This window comes from Panthera onca, chromosome B3 (genome assembly GCF_046562875.1).
Source record: "Panthera onca isolate mPanOnc1 chromosome B3, mPanOnc1 haplotype 2, whole genome shotgun sequence".
Taxonomy (NCBI): Eukaryota; Metazoa; Chordata; class Mammalia; order Carnivora; family Felidae; genus Panthera; species Panthera onca.
Window position 1 is genome coordinate 121,590,636 of NC_138344.1, and position 15,189 is coordinate 121,605,824.

The window sequence follows — 15,189 nt, forward strand, 5'->3', positions numbered from 1 at the left end:
GTAAAATGAAGCATAACTCTGTTGTGAGAATGAAATAAGAAAAGCATTTACTTACAGGGCATGTCACATAATAGTAAGTGCTAGCAATCATTTTTTAATAAATGAATTATTTGTTAAATGAATAAATGATTGATTAAATATATTTATACCCCCAACTAGACATAGAGCAAGCTCCTTGAGTACAGGAGATTGTTTAACTCACCTTTGGGTTCCCAGCACCCAGTACAGTGCCTGGAACATACTAAATGCTCAAGAAATGTCTGATGAATAATAAATAAATGGACAAATGAATGAAAATCTGGCCCTGCCTCCAAGGAGCTTTCTATCACATGGAGACTGTATTAAGATTCTTATGATTGAGGCTAATAAAATCAATATTAGAAAACTTTGTCAAGAAAGGTACATTATTGGAATTCTCCTCATGATAGGGAAGTGTGGGGACTCAGGAAAAAAATCCCAAACATCAGCAACAGAAACTTATAGACCTTCCTCCTAGCACCAACCCACTTCTGAGGCTTAGCTCTCAGCAACTGACCCCTTTCAAATTCCCTAGGTCAAATTTATAAAATGCCAGGAAAGAGAAATCTAATTGGCCCAGCTTAGGGTGAGATGTCTAATGCTTGACCAAAAACATTAGACATGGTGGCCAAAGCACAAGTCCAAGCTGCTGGAGGTGAGGAACCAGTTACAGAGAAAGAAGAATCAATGCAGAGAAGAAAGGACAACCCTATCACTGTCTGCTACAAGGAGATAGAACTTGGGAATGAAAAGAACAGATAACAATCACTTGGAAGAAGTATTGAAGGAGGAGGCTTCCAGTATAGCATTTGTTTGTATGTATGTATGTGTGTATGTATGTATGTATAAGTAGGCTCTCCACCCAGTGTGGGGCTCAAACTCACAACCCTGAGATCAAGAGTCACTTGCTCTACTGAATGCCCCGGTATGGCATTTTTAAATGGCCATGCAGAATGCCTGCCTAGAAAGAAAACTGAAGTGAGAGAAGGCAGGCTATTTAGCTGGAGGAGCAGGTGGCCTGCACAATAGGATAGGGGTCTTGGTCACATGCATGCAAGTTAACACTGGCTGACTTAGAAGGGGATTCAGTGGAAGGTTATTAGCAGCTCAGTGCATGGCTGAAGGCTGGAGGACAGGGCTTAGAAAAAGTCAGGAGTAAGGAGAATCTCCATAGGGCTAGGCAGCAAGGGCTGTAGCAAGGGTTTGTGGCAGAGACTGTCTGGTAAGTGTATCACCACTAAGATAAATGATCTCCAACCAGCTTTTTCATCCTTGAGTCATTTGCCCAAGAGTCAAAGTCCTAGGAGAGAGCATCTGATGGGCTGAGTTTAGGTCACACTGGTCCATACAAAGAGTGGCTGAAAGGGAGGCAAACATAAGGATTTGATTCCTTTACCTTTCATGGTGGGAGCTGCTTACCAAAATTCACCCTTCCCACAAGAGGATACAAAATGAAGACAGGTGATTTCCCAAAAGGAAATTGAGGACCTCTTGAAAACGGGAGCCAATACTGGGCAGGCAGAAATGATGAAAATCAGTTAAGACTGCAGAAGAGGGGCACCTGGGTGCCTCAGTTGGTTAAACACCTGACTTCGGCTCAGGTCATGATCTAGAAGTTCATGAGTTAGAGCCCCACGCCGGGCTCTGTGCTAACAGCACAGACCCTGGAGCCTGCTTCGGATTCTGTGTCTCCCTCTTTCTCTACCCTGCCTCCCCTCTCTCTCTCTCTCAAAAATAAATAAACATTAAAAAAAAAAAAAGACTGCAGAAGAATCATAAGGGAAAAGGGGCCCTTTTAGTTGTTCTCTGCTTTGGTACAAAAACTAGGGCTGGACACCTCGGAGGTATTATCTGATTCTGACCCTGGGATCATCATTTGGTTTTTCCTTTCTAAACTTTTCATGCTCGTTCATTCATTTTTATATTTGACCAGTCATTTGACAAATACTTTTTTTCTAACCATCATGTTATTACATCATGTTATTACATCTATAGGCGCCCCTATAAATACAATGAAAGGGCGCCTTGCAGGCTCAGTTGGTAGAGCATGTGACTCTTGATCTTAGGGTTGTGAGTTTAAGCCCCATGTTGGAGGTAGAGTTTACTTTTAAAAGTTATATATATAGGGGCGCCTGAGTGGCTCAGTCGGTTAAGCAACTGACTTCGGCTCAGGTCATGATCTCACGGTTTGTGGGTTCAAGCCCTGTGTTGGGCTCTGTGACGACAGCTAAGAGCCTGGAGCCTGCTTCGGATGCTGTGTCTCCCTTCCTCTCTGCCCCTCCCCTGCTCATTCTCTGTCTCTCTCTGTCTTTCAAAAATAAATAAAATTTAAAAAATAAAAATTATATATATAGTGAGATCCACAGTCACGAATTTTGGGTCCAAGAACTTCTAGCCGCCGCCTTGGACAGGGGCCGCTTCCCACTGGATCACTTCGGTGAATGTAAAAGCTTTAAAGAGAAATTCATGAAGTGTCTCTGTGACAATAAATTTGAAAACGCTTTGTGCAGAAATGAACCAAAAGACTATCTAGAATGCAGAATGGATAGGCAGCTGACAGAACAAGAACCACTGGAAAAACTGAGATTAGAAGATTTGATCGATGGAAAACCAAAGGCAAAGACTAAGTTTTGATGGGAAAAAGACTGCTGGCTGCTGGGTCGTCCAGTATGGACCTCATCACCTGACAATTTATGGTTAGGTGCTGTGACTTAGAAAGGGGCTTCCAGAACACCCTCCTTCATGGAAATATCTCATCCTGACGTTTACCAGGTTATTTTGAAGAATTATTGCTCCTTTTAGATCTCATTTTCCCCCAAGAGTGTCAGGTTTTATCTTCACATTGTGTGTGGCAGAGTTCCTAGGGAGACCCATGGCAGGTGGGAGTTAAGAATGCGAATCACACCTGCTTACCTAGGGGACACGTGAAACAGTGACTCCATATGGTAATACTCTGCATAGCTTCCCAATAGTGATATGCTCAATGTTCATGGCTTCAGATATTGTCAGAAAACCATTCCCTAGCAAAACAGTTTCCTTTTTGTACTCATAAATACATATGTCAATTTCCTTTTTTAAAAAACAAAAATAGAGCATAAACTTGGAAATGAGAAAAAAAAATACAGTGATAGAAAGAAACATAGTCTCTGCCCTTGTGGAGCTTATGGTCTTGATTTACAAGAAATGGGTTTGGTATTTCCCTTTTTACTACTCCTGAAACAGTGAGTGAAAAAGTCTGATTCTCTCCCTGAGTTTCTGGCCCTCCTTTTGCTGGAAAATCTTGGATAACATTTTTGGACCATTTTTAGTGGCAATATTTGCATCCACAAAACTGAGTAGGCCCTGGGACAAGAGTTTAGAATTGCATTATTCTAGAATTGCATTATTCTGCTGAGGCCTGGGCTGTTTAAAGGAATGATTGCTTGCAAATATCAAGTTTTAACAGGAATGGTGGTTCCTGATTGCCTGCTAAGCAGCCCAGAAGAGTGACTCGAATCTGTGTCTAACAGGCATTTGCAGTTGGAGCTGGGAGATAAGACTGATGCATGCTCCAGGAATAGGCAGCTAGAGCCTGTGTCTCAATGGTTGCTCTCTGCCTGTATGTTTCCTCGGCCCTAGAAGCACCTCGAAGCCTCCTACTCAACCACCACACCCCACACTGCCACTCCATACTTCCTGTGGGTATTCACTCAGTTGACTGTCGCAATCATCTGATGTTCTGCTTCAGGAAGTGGACTTTTGCTTCTGGCTCCAGGAAGAAGGGGTGGTGCCGAAGATAACGATTATGATAACGGGTGGTTGTATTAGTCAAAGCTCTTCAAGTTGCAAGGTTTTTTGTTTTTTTTTTTTTTATTTTTTTTAATGTTTATTTTTGACAGAGAGAGAGAGAGAGAGAGCAAGCAGAGGAGGGGCAGAGAGAGAGGGAGACACAGAATCCGAAGCAGGCTCCAGGCTTAGAGCGGTCAGCACAAAGTCCGATGCAGAGCTCGAACCCACAAACCATGAGATCATGACCTGAGCTGAAGCTGGATGTGTAACCCACTGACCCACCCAGGCGCCCCTGAGTTGGAAGTTTTGAAACTGAATTCAAATTGGATTAAGCATAGAGATTTATTGGCTTACATAACCAAAAAGAGTAGGGATAGATCTGACAGGATTCATGTGCTCAAATGATGTCATCAGGAATCCAACTCTATCCTTGGCTTGGCACCCCTCTGAGTTGGCTTCATTCACACAGAAGGGGTTACCCTATGGTAGTAAAGATGGTCTATGGCTTGGCAAGCTTGCATTCTACCAGTTTTTAAATCTCAGCCTAGAAAAAGTGCTTCCTTTCTGGACTCCCAGTGAGAATCCTAGCTAAATTCCCATTGACCCAGCTCAGGTCACAGGCCCCAGGCAGATGTTGAATTGATTGCCCAGGCCTGAGTCTTATGCCCACCCATTCCCTCAATTCTGCTCTACAGGCTCTGAGAATGGGTGACCGACCAATGGTTTCCCAAATAGAAAAGATGGGTTCTGTTTCCAGAAAAAAGGGTGCTGGGCAGGCATAACAAACAGATAGACTGCTCATATTGGATATGATGATAACAAGAAGAGGTGGTAAGAATGCCTAGGAGATTCTCAACATTTTTAGAAGATGTTATTAAGAAACACCAGTTTTAGACTTTCCCTCCTGCCCAAATCCAGCCTCCAAAATTCACCCCAGATTTATGTTTATTTAAACTGATTAAAATTGTTGGTATCTTATTATTTTCATCTTCATCAAATCATCATCCCACAGCAATTCATAAACAGACTCTGTGTATGTGGTTGTGTAAGAAAAATATAAATATCATCTTTACAAACTGAGACTTTATTCCCAAAGGGAGCATTAATGATGACAAAGGACTCACAGACAACCATGCTAGCTCTGAATGTTACATATCGTCAATTTTATTTTCTAAAAGTTTTTTTTAAATGTGTATTTTTGAGAGAGAACAAGTGGGGGAGGGGGAGAGAGAGAGGGAGACAGAGAATCCCAAGCAGGATCCATGCTGTCAGCACAGAGCCCAATGTAGGGCTCAAACTCACGAACCATGAGATCATGACCTGAGCTGAAATCAAGAGCTGGACGTTTAATCGACTGAGCCACCCAGGCCCCCCTGTATTGTCAATTAAATGACATAAATTGAATTGTACTATATGCAAAGGATACCTCAGTAAAAGAAAAAAAAAATAGTTAAAAGAAAAATGACACAAAGTAGAAGGTTCATTCATTGTGGGCCAGGGTGTCATATGCATTCTACGGAGTGATGAGATTTGCTTATTTATTTATTCATATTTATGTATTTATTTATTTATTAAGTAGGCTCCATGCCCAATGTGGGACTTGAACTCACGACCCTGAGATCAAGGGTCACATGCCTGTACTGACTGAGCCAGCCAGGAGCCCTGAGTTTTTAAATGGAATAGATTCAAGGTGAGGTTGCCATTTCTTTTCTACTTCATTGTAGAACACTTTAAAGACTTTGCTGTCTTCTTCATCACTCTCTTTATATCTATTTGGCAATGCTATATATTCTTGGAGAAAATAACTTCTTTTAAAATGGCCTTCTGAGGCTCTTGCCCATACCCTCAATATTTCCTAACTTTCCCTCACATATTTTCCTATCTTACACAATCCCCAAACCTGTCATTTCCAGTGCCTAATGTCTGGGAGAGCCATTTTAACCTGCACCTAGATGTGCTACTTTGTTGCTTGTGCTCCCAGGGTATCTCCAAAATCACATAAGTTGTCTCAGTAGATGTCCTGGGACCTGGGCGGCTCAGTGGGTTGAGCAGTTGAGCGTCTGACTCTTGATTTCGGCTCAGAGCCTGATCTTATGGGTCTGTAGGTTTGAACCCCATGTCAAGGATGGGATTCTCTCTTTCCCTCTCTTTCTGCACCTCAACCCTCTCAAAATAAATAAACTTAAAAAAAAAATAGAGTCTTGGAAAGCACAGGAATTAGGACAGGCAGTGAGAACCAGAGAAAAGAAACTTTCTCATACCTACTGTAAGACCCTGTCACTCTAACACTTTAAAATATAGCATACCTCTGGGGAACCTGGGTGTCTCAGTTGGTTGAGCATCTGACTTCAGCTCAGGTCATGATCTTGCAGTTCATGAGTTCAAGCTCCGCATCGGCTCACTGCTGTCAGCCTGTCAGCACAGAGTCTGCTTCAGATCCTCTGTCCCCTTCTCTCTGCCCCTCCCCCACTCTCCCCAAAAATAAATATTTAAAAAAATATATAGCGTACTTCTGTTTTGTATCAAGAACACCTTTTAAAACATGAATGATGGGTTGCCTGAGTGGCTCAGTGACTCTGGATTCTCGCCTCAGGTCTTGATTTCAGGGTCATGAGTTCAAGCCCCACGTTGGACTCCACATTGGGTGTGAAGGCTACTTGTGGTAGGGTCCCCTCCTTAAGGAGAGAGAAAAAAAAGAGAGAGAAAACTTCAAGGAAACCTGGCTATGCACCTAAGTGACAACATCCCTCATGACCTTGTAAGCTGAGACGACTTAATCAGATTGCATGTTTATGTGTGTTACCATAGATGGGAGACAAAGAAATAGAAACTGTGTAAAGAAGCTATGCCATGTGACATTCGGTGCTCAGTTCTTTGGGTACGAGCCCAACTGAGAGGTGCCGGCACGAATAAAAGTTGTTTCCTGGAAATTAAAAAGCCTCGGTGTCACAGCTCTCTGTGGGAGAATCCTGCTACATACTTACAAACAAAAACATAAAACATAAATGACAATTTTATTTATTTACTTATTTTACCAGCAAAAGAAGAGTTTATTCAGAAGTAGAAAATTGCCATACCATACAAACAAGCCACAGGCAAATCCTCTAGGTGACATCTTTGGAGTCACCTTCTATTTCAATCCAATCTTGACTTTCCCCACGCTGACCATTCCATACTGATTTGCCGATCCACATCTCACATTTCAACTGGTTGCTTCTCTCTCATCCATTCCACTTTTCCTTTATCAGTTAGGAGTCATATCCTTAGAGTTGAGTTCATTGTTGCCCTGGTCCTTGCCACAGTGTTTGGTTTAGCGACAGACACAGCTTAGTCAATTCAATCACAGTAAGACTGGAGATTTGGGTTCAATGGTTGGGAGAAGGAAACCTATCTGTTCTCCCAGATGTGCTCTATGAATGTGAAGCCTATACCTGTTGTAGTTATTTGGCTACTAGAAACAAAACCCATGTAAGGATGAAGCCAGCATCAGAAAGCAAACAGACTGGCTCACAGACATATGGAGGTGGTGCCCTGATCAAACCATGCCTGAAGCCTACACCTAGACATTTCAATTATACTGAGTCAAGAATTTTTAATTGTTTATGCCAGTTGGGTTTTTTAAAAAAATGTTTTTAATGGTTATTCATTTTTGAGAGAGAGGCGAGGGAGGGGGGGAAGAGGGTGAGCAGGGGAGGGGAAGAGAGAGAGGGAGACACAGAATCTGAAGCAGGCTCCAGGCTCTGAGCTGTCAGCACAGAGTCCCACGTGGTACTCTAACTCATGAAGATCATGACCTGAGCCAAAGTCGGACTTTACCTGACTGAGCCACCCAGGAGCTTCTGGATTTTTTTTTTTTTAATCGTAACTTAAAGCATCCTATTAAACTCCCTCAGGAGAATCTTTTTTTATAACATTATTGATGTACATTTTACATCATGTAAACTATATGTATTTAAGTGTAAGATGTAACGAGTTTTCACATATATACACACCTGTGAAATCATCTCCACAATCCAAATAATGAAAATACTTGTCAGCCTCCAAAGATTCCCAGTACCTTTTGGAATCCCTCCCTCCGTCACTACCCTTCCCCATCCCTTTCTGACAATAGACTAGTTTACATTATCTAAATTTTATCTAAATGGAAGAATAGAGCGCCATACACTAAATGTTTGTGTCCTCCCCCCATTTCATAGGTTAAAATACAAATCCTTAAGGCAATGGCAATAAGAGGTAGTACCTTTGTGAGGTGAGTAGGTCATGAGGGTGGAGATTTCATGAATGGAATTAGTGCCTTTATAAGAGAGGCCCCAGAGAGATTCCTCCTCTCTTCCCTCATATGAGGTTACATTGAAAAGGCAGGTTCTCAGGGTGCCTGGGTGGCTCAGTTGGTTAAGCCTCCAACTTCGGCTCGGGTCATGATCTTGCAGCTCATGGGTTCAGGCCCCGAGTCTGTGCTGACAGCTCAGAGCCTGGGGCCTGTTTCAGATTCTGTCTCCATCTCTCTCTGCCTCTCTCTCTCTCTCTCTCAAAAATAAATAAACATTAAAAAAAAAAAAAAAAAGGCAAGCTTTCATCAGATACTAAACCTGCCAGTGCCTTGATCTGGGACTTCCCTGAACTGTGAGAAATAAATTTGGGTTGTTTATAAACCATCCAGTCTATGATATTTTGTTATAGCAGCCTTGACTGACTGAGACAGACAATCAGTACTGACAAGTAGGGTGCTGGTACAACAAATATCTAAATTGTCAAAGCAGCTTTGGATGTGGTTAATGGATAGAGGCTTTAAGTTTTCAGGTACATGACAAAAATTTTACATTGTTGTTAATGGACGTTTAAGGGTGATGTTAGTGAGAGTCCAGGGAGTAAAGAGAGCTGTAGAGAGAGTCTCAGACTTGTTAGAGAATACTCAAGTAATTATAAACAGAATGTTGACAAAAACATTGACTATTTTTTAAATACACTTATCTTTTTTTTAAATGTTTATTTATTTTTGAGTGAGACAGAGAGAGTGCAAGCGGGGGAAGGGCAGAGAGAGAGGGAGAGGGAGAATCCCAAGCAGGATCCTTGCTGTCAGCACAGAGCCTGATGAGGGCCTCGAACTCACGAACCGTGAGATCATGGACCTGAGCTGAAATCAAGAGTCGGATGCTTAACCAACTGAGCCACCCAGGTGCCCCAAAACATTAACCATTCTGATGGGATCTCAGACAGAAATGAGGAACATGCTTTTGGACAATGGCTGAAAGGCCATCCTGTTATAAAGTGGCAAGGAACTTGGCTGAATTGTGTTTGTATCACAGTATTTTGTGGAAGGTTAAACTTGTATGTGACAATATTAGATATTTAGCTGAGGAAATATCAAAGCAAAGTGTTGAAGAAGTGACATGGTTCCTCTTGACTACTTAAAGTAAAATATATGAAAAGAGAAATGATTTAAGGATGAAATTGTTCATCAAAAAGGATGCAGAACTGAAAAGACTGCAAATTCTCAGCCTATCCATCTTGTAAAGAATGAGAAAATATGTTTGGGAGAGAACACAAGGGGTGTGGCCAACCAATCATTTGGTAAGGGGATTAATCAGCCATTTCAACAGAAACGCTGAGCTGTTGTTTAAAACAATGGAAGAGCGCAAAGGAGGGGTCACCAGTACCTGTGATTCCCCAGTGCACTGCTTTGTCTCAAGTCACAGGCTCAGCTTCCTGCATTCCGGCGCCTAGCACCTAGGGCACTCCAGGTGCAGCTCTTGTGGGCCCCCAAGTGGAGTCTATTTATTTATTTATTTATTTATTTTATTTATTTTATTTATTTTAAACATTTATTTTTGAGAAAGAGAAAGCATGAGTGGGGGAGGGGCAGAGAGAGGGGGACAGAAGCTCTTTAGCAGGCTCTGTGCTGACAGCAGAGAGCCCGATGTGGGGCTTGATCTCATAAACCGTGAGATCGTGACCTGAGCCAAAGTCCGGCTCTTAACTGACTGAGCCACCCATGTGCCCCTGGAGTCTATTTATTTATTTATTTATTTATTTATTTAATTTTTTTTTAATGTTTATTTATTTTTGAGACAGAGAGAGACAAAGCATGAACGGGGGAGGGTCAGAGAGAGGGAGACACAGAATCTGAAACAGGCTCCAGGCTCTGAGCTGTCAGCACAGAGCCCGATGCCGGGCTCGAACTCGCGGACCGCGAGATCATGACCTGGGCCGAAGTCGGCCGCTTTACCGACTGAGCCACCCAGGCGCCCCTTATTTTTATTTTTAAGTAATGTTTGTTTCTATTACAAAAGCAACACGTATTTAATACAGGAAAATTAGAATATAATATAAGCAAAAGGAAAGAAATTAAAACCACTACTAATATATATTGATATATGACCTCCCAGGAATAATAAGCAAGAAAAAAATAGTGAAAGAAAGATGGGAAGAAAATTTGGGGCAAAACGAGCAGCATGAGCAGTCAGTCACCAAGATACAAAACAGCCTAGAATGTGGGCAGACAACGCAGCCACTTGTTATTTGTGGAGCAGAGTCCTAGAGAAGTAGTCTCCCTGCTAAGGCGAATTTTGTTCAGGTACAGGGAAGAAATCCCTTGATCTCAGAGAAGCAGATGTCCTGCTAGACCCATGAATCACAATCGTGGAAATCCAGTTCCCTTTTCCTTGACAGACACTCAGCTTTCCAGCCCATATTGCAGGTAGAGTAAATATATGAAACAGTTCTAGCTAACAAGATATGAGGGAGACGTCTATGGAGACTCTAAGAAACAGGATTTTTCGTTATTAACAAAAAGTAAGCCTCTTTCGTCAGCTCCCTTCCTTCTTACTTCATGCAGTGATGTGAGGACATGACATCTGGAGCCATGGCAGCCATATGGAGACCATGAAGCAACAAGCACAGAATGAAAAGTCAACATACTGAATGGCATAGCCAAAAGATGGAAAGAGTGTGGGTCCTTGATGATACAGCTGATGATATAGGTGAAGCCACTCCTTGGCTACACCTGCCTCCAGACTGCTTAAGGAAACAATGCATCCTAGCAGTTCAAGCCATGGTCTTTTAGGTTCTCTCTTACTTGTGGTCAAATACATCCTAATTCCTACAGACTTATACCACATTCGCAGTGATTATCAAGGAAGCCAAGGGCAGCCACTCTCAAACAGGAAGCAGGAACTGGAAAGTTGTCACACCCGTAGTCAGTTGTTTATTCTCTGCCAGCCTCATCTCTGCTTGTGTCTGAAAATTTGTGTCTTTCTTCATTCTTCTCTACAGACCAGTTTTCACGGATTCAACATCCACACAGCAAAGCCTTCCCTGTATGCATTTCCTGCATCTAAGAGACCAGTTTAGGCTGTGACTACATCTCAAGCTCGATTCCAAAGTCTAGAAGGGAGAGGAGGCTGGACCCAGTTGTTTTGGCACTCTCTGGACACCCTGGGGGCAAAATCACACCCTCAAACCTGGCTGCCAAAGGCCCATCCACGTGTGTGTGACTCTCAGGGAAAGGAGAGGCACGGGCTAAAAGACACCCCTAACTATCTACCATACTGGCTGCGGTTAAGTATGTTAGACAGTGGGTGGGAAGGGGCCATTCAGTATGAGAGAGATGAACAGATTCCAACACCAAGTGGAAAAGCTGAGAGAGGGCTAAGCTAACTCAAGGCGGGGTAGCTGGGAAATTCCTCCCCAAAGAAGTCAAATTCAATCTCCCAAGGACTTTCCTTGAATGAGGAGTGAGGGAAAGAAATAAGAAAGAAAAAAGGAGTGGCCCTGGAAGCTGTCACTGAGAAAACGGGGCGTAGGCTTGGACGCGCCTCTAACCTCCCCGCCCCCACCCCCAGAGAAGGGAAAACCAGGATTTCTGCTTATTTTAGGTTTAAGTCCCACCGAGAGCGTGAGCTTGTGTGCGTACCCTGGCAGTCGCTGGCAGCAACGTTTCGGTCGAGAAAAGGTTACTGGAACAGATTGGGGTCAGCATTAATGCTGTTTCCGTACAGAGATGAGAACAGCGTGGAGGCCAGAACGCTGCCCCGAGGGTCACCAGCTTCCCACGTGGCCTGCCCAGAAACAGGCGACAACCGGAGGAGGGGCGCTGTGAGGCACGGAGCAATTCCGAGAAAGGCGCGGGGGCGGGCCGCGGGGCAGCGGTCTCCGTGGGGAACCACGAGATTCTCAAGCCCCCTCTGCCCCCAGTGCGCGGGGCAAGGTAGGGCGACAGAAGTGCGCAGGCGCAGGCGCAGACGCAGGCGCTGGCGGTAGGGGCAGGGGGAGGACGAGGATGGCTGGGGGACGTGTTCAGGGAAAGCGCAGGAAGGAAGTCAGGGCGGGCAGATAGCGAGGGCTGTGGAGTCACAGTAGACAATTCTGGGAACACACAGGCTGGGGTGGATTTAGATCCAACTCTCCCTTCCACCCTCCCGCTTTCTCTGCATTTCTGCATAATGCATCAGCGGGCACTGGGCCCCTGCGAAGGCACTTTCCACTTGCCACCGGGAGGGACCGGTCCCGCTTGGTTCACTACAGGTCATCCAGTGCAGGGCTCTGAACTGGGAAGGTGCTCAGCAAATATTTCTTTCATGAGTAAGTGCGTGGAACTTTGTCCGGGAGAAAGGATCCAAGACATAAACAAACGTGCCGGTCGTCCAATAAGGGAGTACTTCAGAAGAGTAACCTTCACACCATTTTTGGCTGTACCCTTTGAAGTGTTAACTAGTGGATTTCTTTTGTGCCGGTAGACTAAGGAGGCAGGAAAAAATGTTTGGAATCACTGGGCCAATTAGTAATTTACCAAACTAATTCGTAGGAGGGGAATTTTTTTGTTTACGTGAAATTTCACCTGGAAGCCTAAACAAATAATAGAGATTAACAACAACAATAAAACCAGCAGCGGCTCTCCCGCCCATCCTCAGTGAAGAGCTGGTTTTCAAAAAAACCATTCACCCTGGTGCCTGGACGGTTTTCCTCTGTTTTGTGGGTAGAGCATGCGACTCTCCATCTGGGGTCATGAGTTCAAGCCCCACATTGGGTGTGGAGCCTACTTACAAAATAAAAAATAATTTAAAAAAGAAACAAAAGCATTCCTCTGCTGCTACTCCTCGGTTACTGGTAAAAAGTGAGGTCCGGGTGGATAACTAACATTACTGTAATTTCACAAGATATGTATGTCAAGTCATTATGCTATTCATCTTAAACTGAGTGCTGTATGTCAATGATATCTTAATGAAACTGAAAAAAAATAAGTAAACAATTTAATTTTTAAAAAAAGAGAGAGAACCGAGGCCCAGAGAGGTTAATTGACTTACTCAGTGTCACACAGCAAAGAAGGAAAGAAAGAGGGCAACTACTAAAATATCACAGGAACTTGAGTAAAACGCCTACAGAAAATGATGACCCACAGTTCAGATTCTACTTGTTGCCTGTTTTTGTACAACCTGAGAGCAAAGAATGTTTTCTACGTTTTTAAGTGGTTAAAAAAATAAAAAATATTTTATTATTTTTCTTTTTTTTAATGTTTACTTATTTTGAGGGGGGGGGGGGCTGAGAGGAGAAGAGAGAATCCCAAGCAGGCCCTAAGCCTATGTGGAGCTGGAACTCATGAACCATAAGATCATAACCTGAGCCGAAGTCAGATGCTTAAATGATCCAGGTGCCCTGAGAGAGAAACTCTTAAAATGATCACTTCTGTGAAGTGGTACTGTGGGTTGGGGGAGGGAGGATTTATTTATCACATTATACTCTGGTATGCATTTAATATATGTGTCACTAAAATAAATTAAAAATACTTCACTCATAATGGATTTGAGCCAAGGTATGTACAACCACCTTAAAGACACAGAGTGCCTTCCAGATTAACAGAACTTGACACAGTAGCCTAATTGGAACCATAGATCTCGCTCAAGAAAGAATATGCCTGTTAGAATGTGGTTACCAGATCATACCAGAATATATATATATATATATACACACACACATACACACACACACATATATATGTCTGTACTTTTATGTATCATATTATATAGACAGAAAATTTTATTATATATTATAAACTTATAAGTTTAAATTTATGGCATTTACTTCTCAATGAGAGGGTATATATCATTTTGATAAATAGAAAAAGTTAGGATTACTGAAACCTATTATATTATCAGCCTCAGCATCAGAGTTAGCATGTTTGGTTTGTTTGTACATGTCTTGGTCGGGATAGGTTAGGTTAGGCTGCTATTACAAATGATCCCAACATTTCAGTCATGTGACAAAGGTTTATTTCTCACTTGCTCAGTGTCTGGCAAGGGGCAGACTCTACTACATGTTGCCTTCTCTCCAGTGCATAGCTATCCTCCTTGTGGCCAAGAGAAGAAAGAACCATGGTGAACATCTGCTAGTTTTTATTTTTATTTTATTTTTGTTTTAGAGAAAGAGAGAAAGTGTGAGCAGGGGAGAGGGGCAGAGGGAGAGAGAGGGAGAGAGAGAGAGAGAGACAGAGAGAGAGAGAGAGAGAGAGACAGAGAGACAGAGAGAGAGAGAGAGAGAATCCCAAGCAGGCTCCACACTCAGCACAGAGCCCAATGCGGGGCTTGATCCCACGACCCTGGATCATGACCTGAGCCGAAATCAAGAGTTGGGTAGTCAAGTCGCTGAGCCACCCAGGCATCCCTACATCTGCTAGTTCTTAGAGCTTTGTTTCTGAAGTGGCCTATATTACTTCCACTCACATCTTATTGGCCCAAACAAATCACATGGTCAAGCCTGAGGTCAACAAGGCAAGAAAATAATCCCATCCAAGGGGGAAGCAGTGAATACTTGTAAAGAACAATACAGTCTATCATAGCAAAACACTGCAGAAATCTGGATTAACAGAAAAATCCTTAGAAATGATAAAAACTCACCTGACAATCTCAAGCTCTCTAATTACATGAGTCACCAAGCTTGAAATAAAAGTGAGAAAATTTGTTTCAAAGTTGGATCACTAAGCACTGAGTTTATCAGTACTCATAAATATAAAAGTCAGCTAGAAGTATCCATCTGAAACCAAGCATTAAAGTATCTACTTTTGGACATTCTCCCCATGTGATGAGTTTAGTATTCACTTTTTATTGCCCAGCTGATTCTTAGCCCTGTGACAAAAGCATGTCTCTAGGAGATACACCTGACCTTCAGCATTCAATAGAGTGCAGAGGTCACGTGTTCCAGGGTGCACCCACTTGGATAATCTCATGTGCCCAGGCCTGGAATTTTCAATAAGACCCAATGCCAAACTAGCGGCTTGGTGGGTTAAGCATCCAACTTCAGCTTAGGTTATGATCTCACGGTTCATGGGTTCGAGCCCCCCATTGGACTCTGAGCTGCCAGTGTGGAACTTGCTTGGGATTTTCTCTCCCTCTCTCTCTGCCCTCCCTGACT